Source organism: Medicago sativa, chromosome 7, assembly GCF_051527215.1.
Source record: "Medicago sativa cultivar Bolivia chromosome 7, Bolivia_mono, whole genome shotgun sequence".
NCBI lineage: Eukaryota > Viridiplantae > Streptophyta > Magnoliopsida > Fabales > Fabaceae > Medicago > Medicago sativa.
The window spans coordinates 14,711,022-14,732,685 of NC_140755.1; the positions used below are offsets into that span (position 1 = coordinate 14,711,022).

The 21,664-nt window shown below is 34.5% G+C and overlaps 2 pseudogenes; one reads left to right on the forward strand and one right to left on the reverse strand.

Moving 5' to 3' along the window:
- The first annotated feature begins 14,448 nt into the window (after positions 1-14,448).
- On the forward strand, positions 14,449-17,132 carry LOC146904485 (receptor-like protein kinase FERONIA pseudogene; annotated as a pseudogene).
- Positions 17,133-20,206: 3,074 nt separating this feature from the next.
- Positions 20,207-20,914, reverse strand: LOC146904486 (uncharacterized; annotated as a pseudogene).
- Between the last annotated feature and the right edge of the window lie 750 nt (positions 20,915-21,664).

Below are 21,664 nucleotides of genomic sequence, written 5' to 3' on the forward strand. Positions count from 1 at the left end.
TTGTCAAAAAGGCTTTCTCTGGTGGTGCTTTGATCCTTACACACATGGATGGTGTTGTACTTCCGAATCCTGTAAATGCCGATATAGTCAAGAAATACTTTGTCTAAAAATGTGAAAAGAACAGCGTGGTAGGTCGAAAACCCGAAAGGGCGGCCTAGGCAAAAATGCGCTTCCCGGTGGATCGAAAACCCGAAAGGTCGATTCAGGCAAAAGTTAGGGACAAAAAAAATGAATATGAAAAAGCTCGCTGAGATTGTACGCAACTCAGGCAAGAATGGGTGTCTCGATGATCCGAAAACCCGAAAGGGCGCTTCATGCAAAAATGAGATTGATAATAAAAGACAAGTAACTATATCTGGCAAACCACCATCACCCCTTGGGGCATCTGCAACTGTCAATGATCATCTTCATCAGAAGCTTCTGTACTTGTGAATTCAAAATTTCTATGAAATGTAGCGGTCATCGTGTTCAATGTACCACCAACCAATAAAATTACCATTTTCCAAGCTTTGTAAATCCGTGGAGTTATGCCTTTGGCTGACTCTCACTCTTCTACATCAATTTGAGCCTGTGCTGTTGTTTGAAACTCTATTTTCTTTCTATCTTCAATACTGTATACAAAATACTTTCCTTCTATTTGATAACGTCAATGTCTGAAACGAGCATCTTTGAAAATTGAAAAACCTTTTTCTGTCTATTTTGAAAGCAAACTTGAGCAACAGAATACATTCCAGTGAAACATGCATGAATAAATGAGTGTCAATGTCCATTTCAATACATGTTACAAGTAGGTTACTCCCCAGGATGATCTGTGGTCAATGGCAAGAATGAAAAAACAGAATGAAAGTGAAAAAAATGCAAAAGAAAAGCTCGCTAAGTTGAAAACCCGATAGGGCGGCTTAGGCAAAAATGAGCACCCCGCTGATTGACAACCTATGACGGCAATTTAGGCAAAAATGGGGCAATGAAAAGAATTTATTCCCGGTGAGTCGAAAACCCGAAAGGGCGATTCAGACAAAAATGGGATTGAAAAATGAAAGAATAAAAAGGAAAGAATGAAAAATGATATGAAAGGCATTGACCAAAGATACGAACATCCAATGATTACTCAGCACTGACACGCCTAACAACGGCAACCTGTATCAAAGAATCTTCCAAGGTCCCTCTTCTACAAGTTTTGTATGTGATATCGTATACTGCCCTCATCCATGGTTTCGATACGTCTCTCAACGGCGGTCTCTCCAAGGAGGACTTCCATGTGAATATGTTACAGCACGAGCCACTACGTGCCCAATCTTCCAATGTTTCGTCTGTCTCTGTGAAACTTCTCTGTCAAACTACAAACCAATCATTCATTTCAAGCATTTATACATGCATAATCATGCATTTTATGTGCTGATACATTTAATGATCTTGTTAAACCATACATACATGTTGCATCTCCAATCTCCACTTTCAACTCAATCCAATCTCAACTTTCAATTCAACTCAATTTCAATTTCCAATTCAACTCAATTTCAACTCTCAATTCAATGTCTACGTCTCTGTTAAACTCTCAATTCAATTCAATGTCTATGTCTATGTCTTTGTCTATGGCTCTGATTGTTTTCAAATTTCAATGTCTCTTTCAATATCAAACTTCCAATCTAATTCAAATCAATGTTAATTCACTCTCAATTCGCTCTTGGGCCAACAATAATGGTCATGTCTATCTTCAAATCAAGTCAATATCAACTTGCTCTCAATTTGTATCTTTTCAAATCAAACTTCCAATTTGTATCTTGCTATATGTCTTGTTATTGGTCAAGTGGCTAGTTCGATTCAAAGAATAGCTTGTACCTGCTTATATGCCTGTGTTTCCGGTCAAACGACAAGTTCGATCCAAAGAATAGTTTGTACCCTGCTTATGTTTTGTTATCGGTCAAACGACAAGTTCGATCCAAAGAACAGTTTGCACCTACCTACATGTTGTGATATTGATCAAGCAGCAGGTTCGATCCAAAGAACAGCTTGTGTCAGCCTTTTGTCTATACCTCCAGGTCAAATAGCAAGTTCGATCCAAAGAACAGTTTGTACCTGCCCATCTGTTTGAATTTTCAATCAAGCGACAAGTTCGATCCAAAGAACAACTTGTATCTACCTATATGTCTATATTTTCAATCAAGCGACAAGTTCGATCCAAAGAACAGCTTGTATCTACCTATATGTCTATGTTACCGGTCAAGTGACAAGTTCGATCCAAAGAACAGCTTGTACCTGTCCTATATTTCTATTCCCAGTCAAGTAGTAAGTTCGATCCAAAGAACAGCTTGTATTCACCTTCTGTTTGTACTACATGGTCAAGTGGCCGATTCGATCCAAAGAACAGCTTGTACCTATCTTTTGTCCCCTGGTTTGTCTACCTTGTTAATGTCTACCTAGATCCCCAGTGATATGACGTGCTCTGAAGACTCCAGTTGTTTGTCTTGCATTCATAATCAAAATGTTGCACGACATTCATGTTTTTGAAAATCTGAGAGCGTATTTTTATGTCCAAAAACAGTGCAAATGTTAATATTTAAGTATCTTCGTCCCGTCAAATCAAAGACTTCGTCTCTTGACCCTCCAGACAAAGAAACTTAAATAGGGGCAGCTGTTATACCCTAATTTTGGACCTAAAAATACCTGCTCAAAATATTTTTCCATCTTTGATATGTGTCTATTACTCTTGGAAGATTGTCAATTTGCTATTATTTTACACTAATATTCTACCATGCTTTATCTCCCAATTTAGCTTTAAAAATCTTTTCAACTGTGTATTTGTCTATGTTTTCTTGCATTTGAAACCATCCAAATGTTTTTCTTGCATATCAAGTCATTTTGAAGTTGTCTCTAATCAATTGCATGTTTCTCTGCACTTTATTTCATTATTATTTGCAAAATTCATAACAAAGGGGTATTTTAGTCATTGCATGTGTCCAACTTCATTCTAATCCCTGAAAATTGTCTTTGAGTCATTTCAAGTTGTTTGTATAAGTCCTTGATTTAATTCATGTCAAAATCCCTTTTAATAAAATTGCATCTGAGACATTTTGAGTCAGTTTAGTCCTCAAGGGCATTTTAGTCATTTCCAATGTTAAAGCTCTGTTTAATCTCTAAAAATTGCCTCTGAGTCTTTTCAATTTGTTGTATGAGCCTTTGTTTCAATTCCATATTAAAACCCATTTCAAAACTTGCATCTGAGTCATTTTGAGCCATTTTAGTCCCTAGGGGCATTTTGGTCATTTCACACAAAATTTCGACAGAGAGAGGTTACTTTGAAGTACCTCATTTATGTAGTTGGTTCGTTTCAATCCATTTTGTATTTTTTTTTAATCGTTCCACTTTACGTTATTTTCCATTTACCAATTTTAATTCAACTTTATTTTTAATTTTCATTTCAGTCGTAAAATTTCTAATAATTGCATTCTAGTCCTTTAAGTCTCAATTTTTTTTTTGTTTTTTCGTCCTTGTTCCATAATTGCAGTTTGGTCCTCAAGTTTTAATCAATTGCAGATCAGTCCAAAGAGTTAGTTACAGTCCAGGTCCACGTGGCAGCAAGCCATTGGTTCAAGAGTGCACAAGTGTCAGCCTATAAAAGGCCAAGTCATCACAAGACCCATTCATTCGGTTACAACTCATCACAAACACTTTCACAATTTCTCTCTCCACCAAAAACAGATCAAGAACATAGAAAGATGATGAACACGTTGAAGTTCATCAAGAACATCCATAACCGAATCATCATCACCAAACCCTAATCCAACTTTCCCAGAATCATCACAATCAAAGTCAAAATTCGCCCAAATTGATCACTGATTTCGCAGCAATTCACCAAATTCATCATCAAACACGCAAATTGCTCATAAATCTCCAGAAAATCTAAGCTGAAATTGCTTCGATTCAACAAAATATCACCAAGTTTGATCACAACCGTACCAATTCTCAGTGATTCCCTTCAGGAATCTTCATCACCGAATTGTTTCTTTTTTCATCTTCTTGCAATTCCAGCGCAAGCGCGATCACAAGAAGAGCTTCGAGGAAGAGAAAAAGAGGATAAAAGTGAAAGACGAGAAAAAGCGAACTGGAGAAAGGAAAGATTCTCCCCGAAATCAACAGAGGTATTCCTTTTCTCGTTGTTATCTTTTTTCAAGTTTTTCGAAGTAAAGAAGTGTAGATCTAGTGCTCTTAGATCTGGATTTCAAAAATCTAGCATTGGATTTGGACTGAGGGGAAGAAGACGAAGCTGAAGCTACAAAAAAGATTGGTTTAATTGCATGTTTGGTCCCTTATGTTTATTTTAGTTTTCATGTTGGTCCCTTATGTTTTGAAAGTTTCAAGTTGGTCCCATACGTTTATTTTAGTTTTCAAGTTGGTCCCTTACGTTTTGAAAGTTTCAAGTTGGTCCCTTATGTTTATTTTAGTTTTCAAGTTGGTCCCTTATGTTTATTTTAGTTTTCAAGTTGGTCCCTTATGTTTTGGACCGACTTGAAAACTAAAATAATCATAAGGGACCGACTTGAAAACTAAAATAAACATAAGGGACCAACTTGAAACTTTCAAAACGTAAGGGACCAACTTGAAAACTTTTAAAACGTAAGGGACCAACTTGAAACTTTCAAAACGTAAGGGACCAACTTGAAAACAAAAATAAACATAAGGGACCAAACATGCAATTAAGCCAAAAAGATTTGAAAAAGGTGACTAAAAAGTTTTCCGATGCCGGAAAATTGCTTGAGCTCGTCGGAGAAGATGAATGTTCATCTTCCTCCTCCGTCTGAAATCCGTTCCTAGAGAGAGAGGGAACAAGTTCGTATACTTTAGAGAGAGAAGGAGGGGGTGGAAATGAGACATGGAACCGGTTCAAGGTCTTATATAGGCCTGTGAACCGGTTCAACCCATTCTCAAACCCTACCCGGTCCATTTCTGTCTTCCTGGGCCCAATAACCTTTTGTCCACTGTTCTGCTTGTTGTAGCTGTGTGCACCCCCCCTGTCTGAGTGTTTTTGATAACTTCTTGCTGTTTACACCCCCTGAACATGTGATTTGTTACTAAAAAATTCCAAAAAAATTGTGAGTGTCTTTCTTGTTATTTTGATTGAATTTTGATGCTGCTTGCATACTAAATCTTGATTAGATTGTGTGAAAATATTTTCGTGCTTTGTTAATTCAATTAATGTTAGTTTTTTTGCTAAAATTGTGTTAGAAATTTCTAAAACTTGTGTGAATTTTTGTGTGATTAATTTTTGACATTTAAAACTTGTTACTTAGGATATTTTGACATATAAAAATGGACAAAAATGATAATGTGTTGTGCGTTGCTTTATTCCTTGAATTTTTAGGTTAAGAACTTGTGAAAATATGCATAATTTTGATTCAAATTTTTAGTGTATGCTTGTGAGTTGGGATGTGTGGATTGGGGATTGATTTGTCACTGTTTGGATGTGCTTCTTGCTGTATGTGAATATGCGTGGTTAATTACTTGCTTTGCAAGGCAACTTAATGTTTGTTTGTGAAGGTAAAGTGCCAAATATGTCTAGACATATCATAATTCTTGACTTGAATGTGTTCTTATAATCCTCACATTATTGAATGTAATAAAACCTTTAGAAAATTGTCATGATGTGAGGATTATAGGTCATATACTTGCTTTGATGTTATGATAAGTTTTAGGTATATTCTGCCACTTTTAGGTTAAGGGTTTCATTACTTTTTGCCAAGTATTTTAGTGTTTCTTTTGCTCATAATTTCCATCCTATTATGCCTTATGCTACTAACCACTTTACTTCATGTTTCATACATTCCATAAGCATCTCATCCTCCATCTTATATTCTTAGTCTTTATTTTCTTGCACTTTAATTTTCATGCAATGACTTAGCATGTAAAAACCTAGGATTTTTGTACTTTACCTTATGCAATTTCAATTCTTGCGAGACCATAGAATGTAAAGTAGGGCATATGTAAAGGACAATGGACTCTAATGATGTACACCGACACAAGCACCGACACATACACACATATCACATGGTTACTTTGGATGTATGCTTAGGGAATGTATGTTTAGATGTATGCTTAGGAATCGCGATACTTAGAAAAATTCTCTTTTCCAAAAAATATGAATAACTTCACTCAAATAATTTTCTAAATAAACTTTGGGATCAAAATAACATTGATTTTCCCTTTATTTTCTTAAACAAAATTAAAACCTTAATGAATTTTAATCATACTTGGACTTTCTTTTGCAAAATGACTAATTCAACCTCATATTTTCACAATCTTATGCCCTTGAGGCCTCTCTCTCTCATTCTTTGAAAATTCCATTTTCAAACTTAAAATCAATCAACAAAAACAAAAACATTTTTTGGAAGAGAACTACGATGGATTTGATCCCTTAAAGGGGTACGTAGGCAAGGAACCAATATTCCTTCAATTCAAATAAAATAAAAATTCAAACATCTTCTTCTCCCTCCAATTCTTCACTTAGTAAACCCTTAGGTGTAAATAATACTTTCAAATAGCATTTAAAAATAAAGCGCGCGCGTAGAAAGTAGAGACGGTTCCAATAGGATACTATAGTCGTTATGGGTGCCTAACACCTTCCCGTAGCGAAAACAACTCCCGGACCTCGATTCTCAAGTGTTTTTCTTACTTTTCCCTTCCCAAGAATAAATGAGATATCAAAGGTTAAAAAGGTTCAAACGTAATCAATGTTTGACACCCGAAATATGAAAGTTACTCCCTTTATTATCTCTTCTAGAAATAATAAAGGGATTAACTTTTTTTTTTACGCAAAAAAAGGAGTAACAAACTTAGAAGATGCTATGTAATATTCCTTTGAAATCAAATATTCTCTCCTTTTTAAAGAAAAGGCTTAATTGCAGTTTTAGCCCCCTAACTTTTTCAAAGTTGCGATTTTGGCTCCCTAAGAAAAAAAACTACAAAACTGCCCCCTAAGTTTTGCAACTGTAGCAGTTTTGGCCCCCCAAGGCAAAAAAAAAATATAAAAAAAGACATGTGGCACCTCACTTAGGGTGACACGTCAGCGTAGACCGAGTCAAAATTGGCCTTGGGGCCAAAACTGCCACATTTGCAAAACTTAGGGGGCGGTTTTGTAGTTTTTTTCTTAGTGGGCCAAAATCGCAACTTTGAAAAAGTTAAGGGGCTAAAACTGCAGTAAATGCAACCAAATGTACTAAACAAGTTAATCAGTAAATGCAACCAAACTTACTAATGAGCACTGAAGCAAGGTGCACTGACTATCATATTCTATTTTTCGTCATTAGTAAGTTTGTTTAAAATAAATGCAACCAAGTTAATCAGTGCACAAACTTACTAATCAGTAAATGCAACCAAATGTACTATATCATATTCTATTTTTACAGTAAATCAGCAAGGTTTGCTTCTTTACCGTAAAAATAGAATATGATAGTTCAATGCATTAACAAAAATTTACTTTGACAGAATATTCAACAAAATACTTCTACCGTATAAATCAAGTAGTTTAATATCTTTTTCAACCATTGGAATGACGAATCTAAAATCCTTTGCATTAGGATAACAACTCTTTAAAGTTTGTTACAAGAAAAACTGGAAATCACATCATACTTATATGAGTTGAACTTTGGAAAAAATCATGCTTTAATTACCTGAGAAGTTTGCGAAGAACGTCTAATTTAAACACATATCTACCAATTGATTAGGTGGATTTTAGGAAACCTTTATTTTCATTATCAGACACAAAATTTACCTGAGAAGTTTGCAAAGAACATCTAATTTAAACACATATCTACCAATTGATTAGGTGAATTTTAGGAAACCTTTATTTTCATTATCAGACACAAAATTTACCTGAGAAGTTTGCAAAGAACATCTAATTTAAACACATATCTACCAATTGATTAGGTGAATTTTAGGAAACCTTTATTTTCATTATCAGACACAAAATTTACCTGAGAAGTTTGCAAAGAACATCTAATTTAAACACATATCTACCAATTGATTTGGTGGATTTTAGGAAACCTTTATTTTCATTATCAGACACAAAATTTACCTGAGAAGTTTGCAAAGAACATCTAATTTAAACACATACACTACAAGAAAAAGGCCCATTTGCCAGGGATTTTGACAGGGGCATGAAACCCCTGGCAAATTTGCCACGGAAAATGACAAGGAAAACCCCTCACAAAACGAATTAAGGAAAGCTGGGACCACTTACAATTACACAGGGGTTTACCCCTGGCAAAAATACATAACCCCTGGCTTTGGAGAGACCGCGAAATTCAAATTCAAACAAGCTGATAAGGAACAGCTTTTTCAGACCAAAACCGAGGGAATTAAACAGGGACTGCCCCTCAAAGCAGAGAATCTCTGGCCAAAGTCCAGTTGAAATGACCATGCACTGCACCAATCTGAAAAAGCTGTCGTGACAGGGGTTTAACCCCTCGGATTTGTGCATAGGCCCTGGCAAATGGGCACCAATGTTACTGTTCTGCCACACCTATCTGCCACCTAACCTAGCTAGGATTTGACTATTTTTGAGAGGGGTAGCCCCTCGGTTTACCCCTGGGTTTATTTCTTTGCATATATATATGTGAACCGTAGGCATCATGAAGAAGTATTTAAGACTTGGAATTTTTTTTCTCCATATATATTTTACTCCTCCATTCCTTTATACACTCTACTCTTATTCAACATCAATTAACTTCTATAATTTGATAGATCTCCCATCACTTCTTTTATTTTGTGTTTTTATGTTTTACTACTTGTTATTAATATTTTGTATTGCATATCAGTGTCCAAGAACTTGCCTCCTCTTGTGGTTCCTTGCTAAGTTTGGTTTCTGGATTTGTTATTATCAAGCTTCAAGAGGTTAGTGTTTTTTAGTAGTTTGAAATTTATGATGTTTGTTTTTTTTGGATATATATGATGCTAAATTTTTTCATGATCTGTTTTAATTTTGTGCAAAGATATTTCGAATTTTAAATTTTTTTATTTTCAGATTTTTTTTTTTTATATTTCGAATTTTTTTTAAATTTTAAATATATTTCGAATTTTAAGTTTGGTTTCGAATTTTTTTGGATATATATGATGCTAAATTTTTATTTATACCTTTTATTTTGTTATTATCAAGCTTCAAGAGCTAATTTTTTTTTATTTTATGGAAATTCGTTTTTTAAATTTCTGTATTAAAAAATCTGACTTTTTTTTTCTGTTTGTTAAACTAAATCTATTTTGAAATTAAAAAGATGGTTTTAAAAAAAAAATCATAAAAAAACAATATACTAAAGAGGTTTATTGTTGGAAAACAGTTTTTTAAATTAGTGTATTCAAAATTAAAATCTGTTTTTCAATTTACTATGATGGACAGCAAAATGTGAGAGCTCCTATCTATGATGATAATGTCGACCTGTTTGAAGTGTTTGGTGAAGACGATGTCGGGACCGAGGAGGACGAGGAAGAGGATAGATTATTATGATGGTTGTTATATTGTGTGTTCTAATTATTTTCTTTTCACTAATGGTTTGTAATATTTTGGGAGGTTTTCGATGCTTCCCGAAACAATTTTTTTCCCCTCACGGTTTGTAATATTACTTAAGGACTCTTTTAATTTCATGCCTATTAGAATTAATATTGTATGTGTGATGTTGCTTTAATTATATGCCTTTTAATTATATTTTAAAAGCAATTTTGTTTATTATCTAAATGAAATTTTATTAATTAAAATGATTTTTGAGCCATTTAATTGTATTTAAAAAACAACTTTTAAAAAAAACGATTTTTTTAATTAAATTAAATACATTTTATTAATTAAAATTATTTTTAAAATATTTAATTAATTAATAAAAAATACGTTTTTATAAATAAAACATTTTTAAAAAAATAAAATAAAATGGACGTTTGCCAGGGGTTAAACCCCTCGCATGTCCCTGGTATTTTTCGAATTGACTTGAGTCAGTCAGAGTCAGAGTCAGTCAGAGTCAGAGTCAAAGTCAGTCTGGTTGCAGAATAAAGTGAGGGAAAATACCAGGGCTTATGTCAGGGAAAATGCCAGCTCTTTTACCAGGGATTATGGCCCTCGTTTTTTTCCCAGGGGTGGAACCCCTGGCAAAAGGTTTGCGATGAGCGGTTTTGCGATGGCTTATGCCCCTGGGAAATTCCCTCACAAACGTCCAGTTTGCCAGGGATTCCGCCCTTTTGCCAGGGATTTTGCCCCTAGCAAAATGTAATGTTTCTTGTAGTGATATCTACCAATTGATTAGGTGGATTTTAGGAAACCTTTATTTTCATTATCAGACACAAAATTTACCTGAGAAGTTTGCAAAGAACATCTAATTTAAACACATATCTACCAATTGATTTGGTGGATTTTAGGAAACCTTTATTTTCATTATCAGACACAAAAATCTTTGAATCAAGGTCATGACAAGACGATCATAACACACCTATCAAGTTCAATATATATTACCAAATTGTGTTGATGATGGTGATGCAAATGTGACGTCGCTGTTGCATATCTCCAAAGTGTGCACCAAAAGCAGCAAGTAGAAGGAAAACGGAGAAAATAATTAAATATATTGATTCAAATGTGAGAATAGATAACTTAAAGTTCAAGAAAGAGAACAAGGGATCATTCATAATCTCATAATCAAATATATAAAGTTGCAAGGGATTTCACCTATCCACTGTTAAAAACAAAACTATTATTATTGATTTATAACACACCATCTCAGCAAGGCTTTCCAACATTATTAATGAGAAGATCCACACATTCACACTATAGCATAACAATACGAGTCACGAACCGAACATGAGTCACAAAGTGGAATGAACCGACTGTTTCTGAATGTTTATGTGTATTGGGATTTTTGAAGAACGTTTCTAAATTTTTATGAAGATTTGGGTTTATGGAATGAGTTGCTAACGCGAGTGGGTTTCTGGATTTATAGGAGAAGGAACGGGAGTGGTGAACGAGAGGTGAGTTTCTAGGTTTCTCGAGAGATGAACGTGACGTGGATCGAGGGTTTGAGAGTAACAATAGGGTTGGATAATGATTTGGTTTCTGGATTTCTCAACAATTAAAGTTTGGGTGGGAAATTTTTTGGGATGAATATTAGGGTTGAGTTTAGGGGAAAATTAATATTTAGTGTGTTTAAGCGGTGTTTTTTTTTTTTGAGCAGTGTGTTTTGGCGGTGTTAACATTTCACTGGGCGCTCTTATCTAATTCAGATGTATTTTATTGTTTTAATTTTTTGGGATATCTATACCTACGACCAATACTTTTTTTCCGTAGGTATAGCTTTTCTATACCTATGGTACCTCCGTTGGTATATGCCATTTTTTTAGTAGTAATTGGACAAACATAATCAAATCAACATCAATTGCTTGAAGGACAAATGTGTTACTGGTCAAAGTGGAGATGGAAAATAAATTAAGGGGGTGTGATTATATGAAGGGTTTATGAGGTGAGGAGATGATTTGCTTTTCTTCTTGAAATTATGGATTTTATAACTTTTTTAAAATAAATTCAAGGGTTAATAGGTCTTTATCCCCCTGTAATATAGGTCATTTCCGGTTTTTCCCCTGTAAAATATTTTTTTTGATTCACCCCCCTGTAAAAATTTATTGTTTTGATTTACCCCCTTAATAGGCCAAACAAAAACCAATTTTATTTTTTTTTTTCAAGAAATTTTCGTTTTTGTTTGGCCTATTAGGGGGGTAAATAATAAAAAATTTATAGGGGGTGAATCAAAAAAAATATTTTACAGGGGGAAAAACCAGAAATGACCTATACTACATGGGGTAAAGACCTATTAACCCTAAATTCAATATTATTGAAATATTATACTGTCATTTATCATGTTGCTATTTCAAGTTTTTTACAATATTGACTTGTTTCTTAGTAAAAAAATAATAATATTGACTTGTTTCTCTTAAGTTGTTCCCTCTTAAACCATCTACCTAATCTCATTTAACTATTAATTTAAGGATTTGGTGTACCATAGAATTTGCCTTGTATTTATAGTAAAAGTAACCCTTAAAAATTGGAACAAATCTGCACTGAAAATATGTTTCTGTTTTTCGCCTTCAGCGCTTCATCATGCCACGTTACAATTCCATCGTGGCGCGATTTTTCCAGTGACTTGCTTCAGGAATTCATTCACCAATTGTGGCATGATGCTGCCAGTCGTGGCACGATTTCTTCTGATCCTGATTTTAAGTTAACTCTCACAATACTAACATAGTTTTATATTTTATTTTCATTGTAATTTAGGAAAATATAAAAACCAAGCACTCAAATTTTTGTTTAAGAAAAACTTTATAAATTTCATTTTGGAGGAAGTAAACTCCATCTCAATGAATCTGTGTGTTTTAGAATATTTTTTTTCTCCTTAATTATTACCATTACATCATATTATTTACGCTGATTAAATGTACTTTGGGCTTATTCCTGTCAAGGTCACAATTGTAAAGAAAAATTTATCCTCCAAAATGGGGAGACTATACTCAATATTAATTTAAATTATGTGCGACTATCTTTCTCTTATTATAGATTAGATTTTTCTTAATAAAACTAAATTTTTACCTTTTTTCTTGCTTTTTGTAGCATTCCCATCCAAGACTTACTACTCCTATCTTTTCTCTTATTATGTATTTTCTTAATGAAACTCAACTTTTACGGTGGAATCGGTAGGGTTTTGCGGTGGTTGTCTTTTCTGGGGTTGCTGGGGGGTGGGTGGGGTTGTATCTCCCCTTCTTTCCCGGTGTGGCTCCCAGGCTTCTCTTTGTCTTTTTGTTGCCTGCAGGTGGTTGTTGTCGCCTCTAGCTTTCGGCTTTTTGGTGCCTTTCTTTTGCTTCTTTTTTGCGGCTTCTGAGTGGTTGTGTGTGTGCGTCCTGCCCCGTCTGTGGGGTTGGGGCGTTAGCATAGGTGGTGGTTGGTCGGAGCGTCGTTGTGACGGCTTATTGGTGTATTGTACAGTACCTCTTTTTATTTATATATATATATATTTTGCCATTCAAAAAAAAAAAAAACTCAATTTTTACTTTTTTTTTTTTTCCTTTTTGATTGAAATATTTTATACAGGTTTAACCAGATATTTCTTTTGATACTGGAATAATATTACAAACTGAGTTGTTCCTCTTTATCTGATATATGCTCTTCTTGGTGTCTTGTATATAGGAATGGTTATGAGTAAACAATTCAAATGCATTAAAAATATGAGAAATTATGTGCATGATTTAAATCACATTATTAGGTGGATTCGAATAATAATTTTTTATCAAGTTGATTTGAATCACATGAAGTGGTTGATTTAAATTATGACTCTCTGATTAACAATCATGATCCAAAAATACAAAGGTTATGTGAATCACTGACTAGGTTGATTCGAATCACAACTTTTTGGTTTATATAGATGTTAGTGCCAGTATAAATGCAAACTCTAATTTCATAAATGAATAATTTTGTATCCAGCTGTATAAAGGCAGGCGAGGATCTATGAAAAAGAGATGTTGTGCAAGTATCTACAAGACCTAAATTATTAACAGGCCCTCCAAGCATGATGAAAATTCCACCCAGGGTTGCTCCCCCGGATAGAACACTTGGAGGAGCTCCTGTGTCAATCACATACATTCCTCTCTTTAGAGCATCTGTGGCACTCACAGTTACAGCTCTAATTCGATTATTTCCTAATAATTGTTGTACTTCGCAGGTTACATTAATTTGTTGGCCATCAATATCTCGACCTTGAACTATCAGTGTTGTAAATAATAGGCATCTTCCTTGGTGAAAAACTACATTAGATACCAGACCAATTATTTACGTGATACTTCCCACTTTTTTTTCAAGTGTAGAGACCTCGGTATCAGATGTGGTAAGAGTTCTCATATTAAACAAAAATCTTACGTGATTCGAATCATGAAGCATGGCTGGAATCAACAATTTTTACCAAATTGATTCGAATCATATTATGGATTGAAATTAATTTCAAGATTGAATGTGGCTGCTGATCTGAATCTTGTGCCTCAAGGCTGCTGAAAACAACTCAACACATTATGTTTGAATGTGTGTATGCTATATCTAACACTCTTCAGATTTCTCCTATTCAAAACACAGTAGATATATGGTAGGTAATGGAAAGACAATGGTCTCCTCAAAGAAAAGTTGCAAGAAATCTGCTCCAATCCATTGGAAATCATCTATTGCAAATAATGATATCTAATGTCAAACTTTCAGGAAACAACACTCTAAAATGCTCCAATAATTCTATCTATGACTTCTTAATTATGTGATCTTAATGCTTCCTAAAGTCATTCTCCGACCATTTCAAAGTAGTCGATTTCATACTAGTCTTCCAAAGACCTCATGTGACCATTTCAAAGTAGTCTATTTCAAGACTAGTCTCTAGTGTTGTTTCACACAAATTTCCCTTCATACTTCTCAATGTATATAACAATAAATAAATGCAACTTCTAGCATCCTAACACTCAACAAGAAAAACAAAATCAACTCTTCTTCACTCTATTCTCACACAACACAACTATGTCAAACTCCATAAATGAAAAATTTCAGACTAAAATCACCCTACTATCGATCTATTTGGTATTGTTCCCTCTAGTTGCTAACTCATACAACCCTGATTACAATTTAGCCATCAATCGTGGTTCCTCAACAAACACTACTGCCTTAGATAAACGAAGTTGGGTTGGTGATAATACTGATAACTCCAATCTCTTTACATTCATTGAACCAAAAACAACTAACCCATCTCTTAACATAAAACCTAATTCCCTCTAAAATATCCAAATTCCATACACAGCCGCACGTGTCTCTCTCTCAAATTTCACATACTCATTTTCTACAATCACTAGTTCCCCTGTTTTTCTTCGCCTTCATTTTTATCCAACATTGTATCAAAATTTTGAATCTTCAAAAGCATTTTTTTTTCTGTTGAAGTCAACAACAAGCTTACCCTTCTTAAAAACTTCAACCCTTCACTTTGGATTCATGAAGGTGGGGATAAAATCACCAAAGAATATTGCATTCAAATGAAACCAAATGAGAAGCTAAACATAACCTTCATTCCCAACAACATAAACACATCGAATGTTTATTATGCTTTCATTAACGGAATCGAAGTTGTGTCTATGCCGCCTTTTCTCTATTACACAAACCTCAGTGACACAAATTATCATTTTCAATTAATTTCCTTAGACACCACAGATTATCAAGTTCTTGACGACAAAGCGTTAGAGACAGTTTATAGAATCAATGTTGGTCAAAATCAAGTTGCACCAAACCAAGATACAGGTATGTTTCGTAATTGGGACACTGATTTTCCTCGTTACTTGGAAAAACAATATCCACAAAGCATATCAAGTCAATATGGAAAACATTTAAACTATTTAAACAATACCATTCCAAATTATACTGCACCAGAAGCTGTGTACTTAACTGCAAGAAGTTATGGAATGGATGCCAAAGAGAATTATAATGTGACATGGAATTTTAAAGTTGATACTACTTTTACATATATGGTAAGGTTACATTTTTGCGAGTTTGATTGGCATATGAAAAATCCAGGAGATAGAGTTTTTCAGATTTTTATAGATAATATTATGGATGAACCAAGGGCTGACGTGCTTTATTGGAGTAGTGTTGTTCCTATAGTTCCTGTTCATAAGGATTATGCCGTGACTATGGATTCTAAAGGAGGAAGCCATCAAATTGAAAGAGTTAATCTTTCAATTAAGCTTCGACCAGTACCAGATCCTGTCTTTTCACAATACAACGATGTCCTTCTTAATGGAATCGAGATTTTCAAAATAAGTGATAAAAATAGCAATCTCGCTGGTTTGAATCCCAACAATGGCATTATATTAACATCTCCAAATCAAACATTGAAGTCAAAGAAGTCAACCATAGTCATTGTGTCTGTGGTTGGAGTTTCATGTCTCTTGCTAGCATTTGTTGTTGTCGGAATGATAGTTTTTGTTCGAAGGAGAAAAAGATTTGAATCTCACATTGAAATGGAAGAAAGTTCATGGAAGACAAACAAAGAAGGTTCGTCAACTTTACCGTCCCATTTGTGCCGCTATTTTACAATAGCGGATATAAGAGCAGCTACAAACAACTTCGAAGATATTTTTATCACTGGAGTTGGAGGGTTCGGCAACGTATACAAAGGTTATATGGATGAAATCACACCTGTTGCAATAAAACGTCGTAAACCGGGTTCTCAACAAGGTCTAAAGGAATTCATGAATGAAATCGAGTTGCTCTCTCAGCTTCGTCATATTCACTTGGTTTCCCTCATTGGATATTGCAACGAAGAGGCAGAGATGATTCTCGTTTATGATTTCATGCAACGTGGCACTCTCCGTGAACATCTCTATGGTTCAGATAACGAACCTCTTGGGTGGAATCAAAGACTAGAGATTCTATTGGGTGCAGCAAGGGGGTTGCATTATCTTCATGCAGGTGCGAAACACAATATCATACAACGTGACGTTAAGAGTACAAACATATTGTTGGATGAAAAATGGGTGGCTAAGGTTTCTGATTTTGGGTTATCAAAAGTGGGACCAACGGGGATATCAATGACCCATGTCAGCACTATAGTGAAGGGTAGTATAGGATATTTGGATCCAGAATGCTACCTACGAAACAGGTTGACTTTAAAGTCTGACGTGTACTCTTTCGGTGTGGTGCTTCTTGAGGTGTTGTGTGCGAGACCACCTTTGGATCATTCTTTGGATAAGAAAAAAATGCACATGGTTGCTTTGTTCAAAAAATGTTACAATGAAGGTGTGGTAATTGAAGAGATGGTGGACCCGTTCATAAAAGATTCTATAACAAATGAGTGTTTGAAATGTTATTGTGAAATGGTCCTGAGTTGTTTGCATGGTGATGGAAATCAACGAATGTCTATGAGTGATGTGGTTGGGACTTTAGAGTTGCGTTGAAATTGGTTATGAGTGGGGAGGATAGTAAGTTTGATGCGACCCAAGAAAAGGAGGAAATAAAGCATAGGTTGAATAAGGAGTAACAATTATCCTAAAAAATGTAATTCCATTGATATGAAGAAAAAAAATTACAAGATAAGAAACTAAATGTAGAAATTATGCTATCATAATCATAAAAGTTTAAAAACTTTTCTTTTCAATGTACTACCTCCGTCTCAAAATAATAATCATTTAAGACTTGTGCACATCAATTTTTCTCCTTCCCTAAATAGTTTTTCACCTTCCCTTTTATTTAAATAAGTGATTTTCACATCGATTTATGTTTTTATTTCATGATTTCGTCATCTTAATTTACCCCATCGCCACCAGTCCTCTTCCGGCGACGGCGACGAAATAGCTTGACCTTCACCCTCATCGTTATCATCTCTCTCCTATCCCTGATCTCTCTCGTCCTCCCCACCAAGATCTACGACTCTCACTGTTCTCATCTCAGTGTCATGCGCTCTCTCATTCATCTCAACATTCATTTGATTTCTATTGGCCGGTTATATTTGGAATCACATTATGCTAAGATCCTTCCCTAAAGTGAGATTCACATCACATCTTCATCAAAAACCTTAATATAGTTGATTTATGGGTCATCTCAGTTATATTTTTTTCATCATCTACTCTTGCTTCCAATATAAAACTTTAACTCACATATGACACATTACTCTTGCATCCTAACGATTATTGCACCAAGTGGAACACAGACGAAAAAGCTTATAATTCAGCAATTTTAGGTCTATTATAGATAAAGTTTATCAGCAATAATTATTTCCCAAACATGTGATTTGGAATTTTTCTAAGAAAAATTATACATGCTACTAATATCTTAGTGTTGTCTTGCCCTTGTATGTGGTCACAAATTAACACAAATGGTCCAAATATTTTTCTTTTTAGAAGAAGACGTTTTGGAGTTTTCTACGTGACTGTTTTAATTATCTTAGATACCAAAATAGTCCAAAGACTTCACCAACTCTTCGTCTTCACTTGAGTATCCACTTTATATTGTTATTTACACCGTGATATTTGGTTAACAGGGAAATATGTCAAATCCTAATATAAATAATGTTTTTTTTAAGAAGTCAAGCTAACTCACCGAAATTGATACTGAAGAAGTTCAAAATTACGACAATGAAAGAAACACACTTTATAAAAATGAATGTTAATCAATATGAATGGGAAATCTGACTAGTTGTGCGATATTTTCCTTGTATGTGTTTTCGTAATCAGACAAATATAATCAACATCAATTGCTTAAAAGACAAATGTGTTAGACTCATGGAAGTGGAGATGAAAAATATATTAAGGGTGTGATTGTATGAAGATTTTAGGAGGGGAGGAGAAGATTTGCTTTTCTTCTAGAAATTATGGATATTATAACATATTTTTTAAATAAATTCAATATTATTATTGAAATATTACATTGCCATTTATCATGTTGTCTTTTCAATTTTTTAAAATATTGACTTGTTTCTTTAAAGTCGTTTCTTCTAAAACAATCCACTTACTCTCTCCCAAATAGACCATAAAAGTCTAGCGTAAAAAATACGGGTGGTTGCCAAACGTTTTTAAAGCACTAAAACAATACAAGCAGAGTATAATCTATTTTTTTGTTACAAAGCAAATTATAAGCTATGAAAATAAGAAAATGAAATAAGAATAAAAGAAAAACAAAATTGTAATTGTAAAGAAATCGAAATCAATATATGTTGTTTCGTTTTGGTAGTGTCCGGGTTTGAACCCTATGTATTGTCTCTACCAAGCTAAGCTCACGGGGACGTATATGTTACCCTCACAATTAAGTTTCTATTCATTTTTTAATGAATTTTCCTTTAATTAGTCCCCCTCCCCTCCCCCCTTATTTTGCACAACATAGCAGCAACAAAACAATTTGAAACAGAAAATTCAAAGTTGTTATCGTTACAGTAAATCGCAACCTTTTCCGCAGCTGCAGAAAAGCGGTGCTCGCCCTGCGAAGAAGTTGTAGGCATACCAGCTATTGATGATCTAGATCCCAAGCCTCCTTGCACCTTCCGATCTGTCCATGGCTTCCCTAAAATTTAAACCCTTTATTTACAAAACTATATGATGTTAAAGCCAAAACGATCCCATATCAACAACCATAGAAAACGAGATCTGGAAAACAACTTGAAAACATATGGAACTTCTAACAAATATAGAACCCAAACAACTCTCCAAATTTCTTCTGTTTCTAAAAAATACTATTCGTGTATCCTATGTATGCTGAAAAATACTATTATAGCATAACTTTCATAAAACTGTAGTTGTTTGCAAATTTAAAATACTTTTGTTAATCCCATATATAATTCAAAATACTTGCATGGTTTATTTTCTGCTTGTAGTGTTTGACAATAGATGTTTTGTGCATCTCTGCTGCAAATTTGAACTATTGAACAACAATTCCAACATAGTTTCATATTTTATTTTTAATTTAGGGAAAAGTCAAAACCAAGCACTGTAATTGTTGATTAAGCAAAACTTTATAAATTACCTCAAGGAGTAAGTAAAATCCATCTCATTGAATTTGTGTATGTTACATTTTTTTTTTCATAATTCTTCTTATCATTACATTATATTATTTACGCCGATTAAATGCACTTTGGGATTATTCCTACCAAGGTCACGATTGCGAAGAAAAATTTATGCTCCAAAATGGGGGAAGTGATGCTAAATATTGCTGTAAATTATGTAAGACTAAATATATTTTCTCTTATTATGAAAGATTTCTATAACCAACTAACCCAAATACAGTTTACTACGAAATGATGGTGTTATCTGTGCTGACAATATGATAAATTTGTTCACAATTGATGGCAGAACACAACACGTTTTGATACATTGTTTTCTTGTCCTCTTTCAATGCTCATAGTTTTCTCACAATGACCAATGGCTAATGCAAAATCTACTTATCTGCATTTGCAAAAATAACTTGATGGATTGGCTCTTCATCAAGTGGTATATTAATTTTGTTATTAATCAGCTCATATATTAATTCCACCATAATTATACAAGACGTACAAAAAGGGGACAAAAAGGAAAACAGATACAAAGGGTTTAGCTAGCAGAAACCTGAATGCGGTAAAGGAAAAACAGCTTAACTGTCAAAAATGCAGGCACATCTGTTATTGCCAAGATTGAACCTTTATTTCCTCTACAATTTCTACCGGATTTTTGGTAATATATTATTAAAAATCTTATCATTGCTAGCTTTCCAAATCACCCAAAGCAAAGCATGCCACACCAGCCAATAGCTTTTACGCAACTTCTTCTTCCCGATCTCCCCACTCCAGCATTCAAAGTGTTGGAACAAAGTATGTGGATTAATGAAATTGATCTCTAGCCAACCACACACCATAGACCAAACCTTGAAAATGAAATTACAATGTGGGAAAAGATGCATGGATGTTTCTCCCACTTCGTCACAAAACACACACCTTTCCGAGTCATCCGGTGGTAGAATTCTCCGCCTACGGTTAACCTTGGAATACGGTCAAGCAGAAGTTGCCAAGAAAAAACCACCACTTTAGAGGGTGCCGGATTCTTCCACACAGTACCAAACACCATTTCTTTAGTTTGGCTCAATGTTTCCGAGGGCAGCAACAAACCCCTACATCGAACAGACTTTGAAAATATCTTCCTCTTCTTGTTTCCACCACCATTTATCTGCCGTCTCTGATCTCAGCCAACCGTGTAAGTCTCCAATGAGACTCGCAAGTAACCCCTCTTCCCATACAAAGAGATTTCTCTTCCAAGCGAAACTCCATGCTCCTCTTGCTCCGTTCCCCTCCAAAAGCTCGCCCACCTTAATTAGCTTCTTGTTGAGTTGAAACTGAAAATAGTCTCGGATATGAATTACAAAGTGCCGCATTTCCTACCCAATGATCCAACCAAAACCTGGTATGCATCCCATTTCCCACCTTCCTCACCACCTCCGTATTGAACCAATTCAACCCCACCGCCCCCTCCAAAGAGATATCTGTCCCATATTTATGGTTATGCAAGGTCACCCCGCCTTATACATTTATTCAACTGTAATGTCTGAAATTAATGTGATTTTGCAGATTCTAATGGTGATATAGCCTAAATACATCCCGTAATATAAAATTACAAACTCCAAATTTTATCTCATTATATGCTCTTCTTGATGTCTTGTATATTTTCTGCATCAAATTGTTTGTGTTTATGTCTTTTGATTTTATAGAGGCATATATGTGTGATCTTTCAAGATGACTTCTTTTTACTTCAATTCATCTTTCTGTTGCTCGACAACGAACGAGTAATAATTGTTAACCATGAGATGTTATTGTTATGTGTTTACTGATTTCTAACCCACTTAAGTTTCTAGAATAAGTCTAGCATGGCAATTTCATTGGCATCATGTTGAAGCAAATCTTTCCGTGTAGGAAAATTCATTCTACTGGTACATTGGTTCATTGGTCATGGCATTCAGGGACTTGTGAGTTGATATTATGCTGAAACTTCATGAATTTAGATAACCTTGATTTCATTTGCTCGAACTAAAGCATGAGCTAAGAAAGGTCTGCCACAAAGTTGATGCATGACACAAAGTTTAAAGAGAAATAGCTCAGGTTCAATAAAGCTCCAATCCACTGGAAAT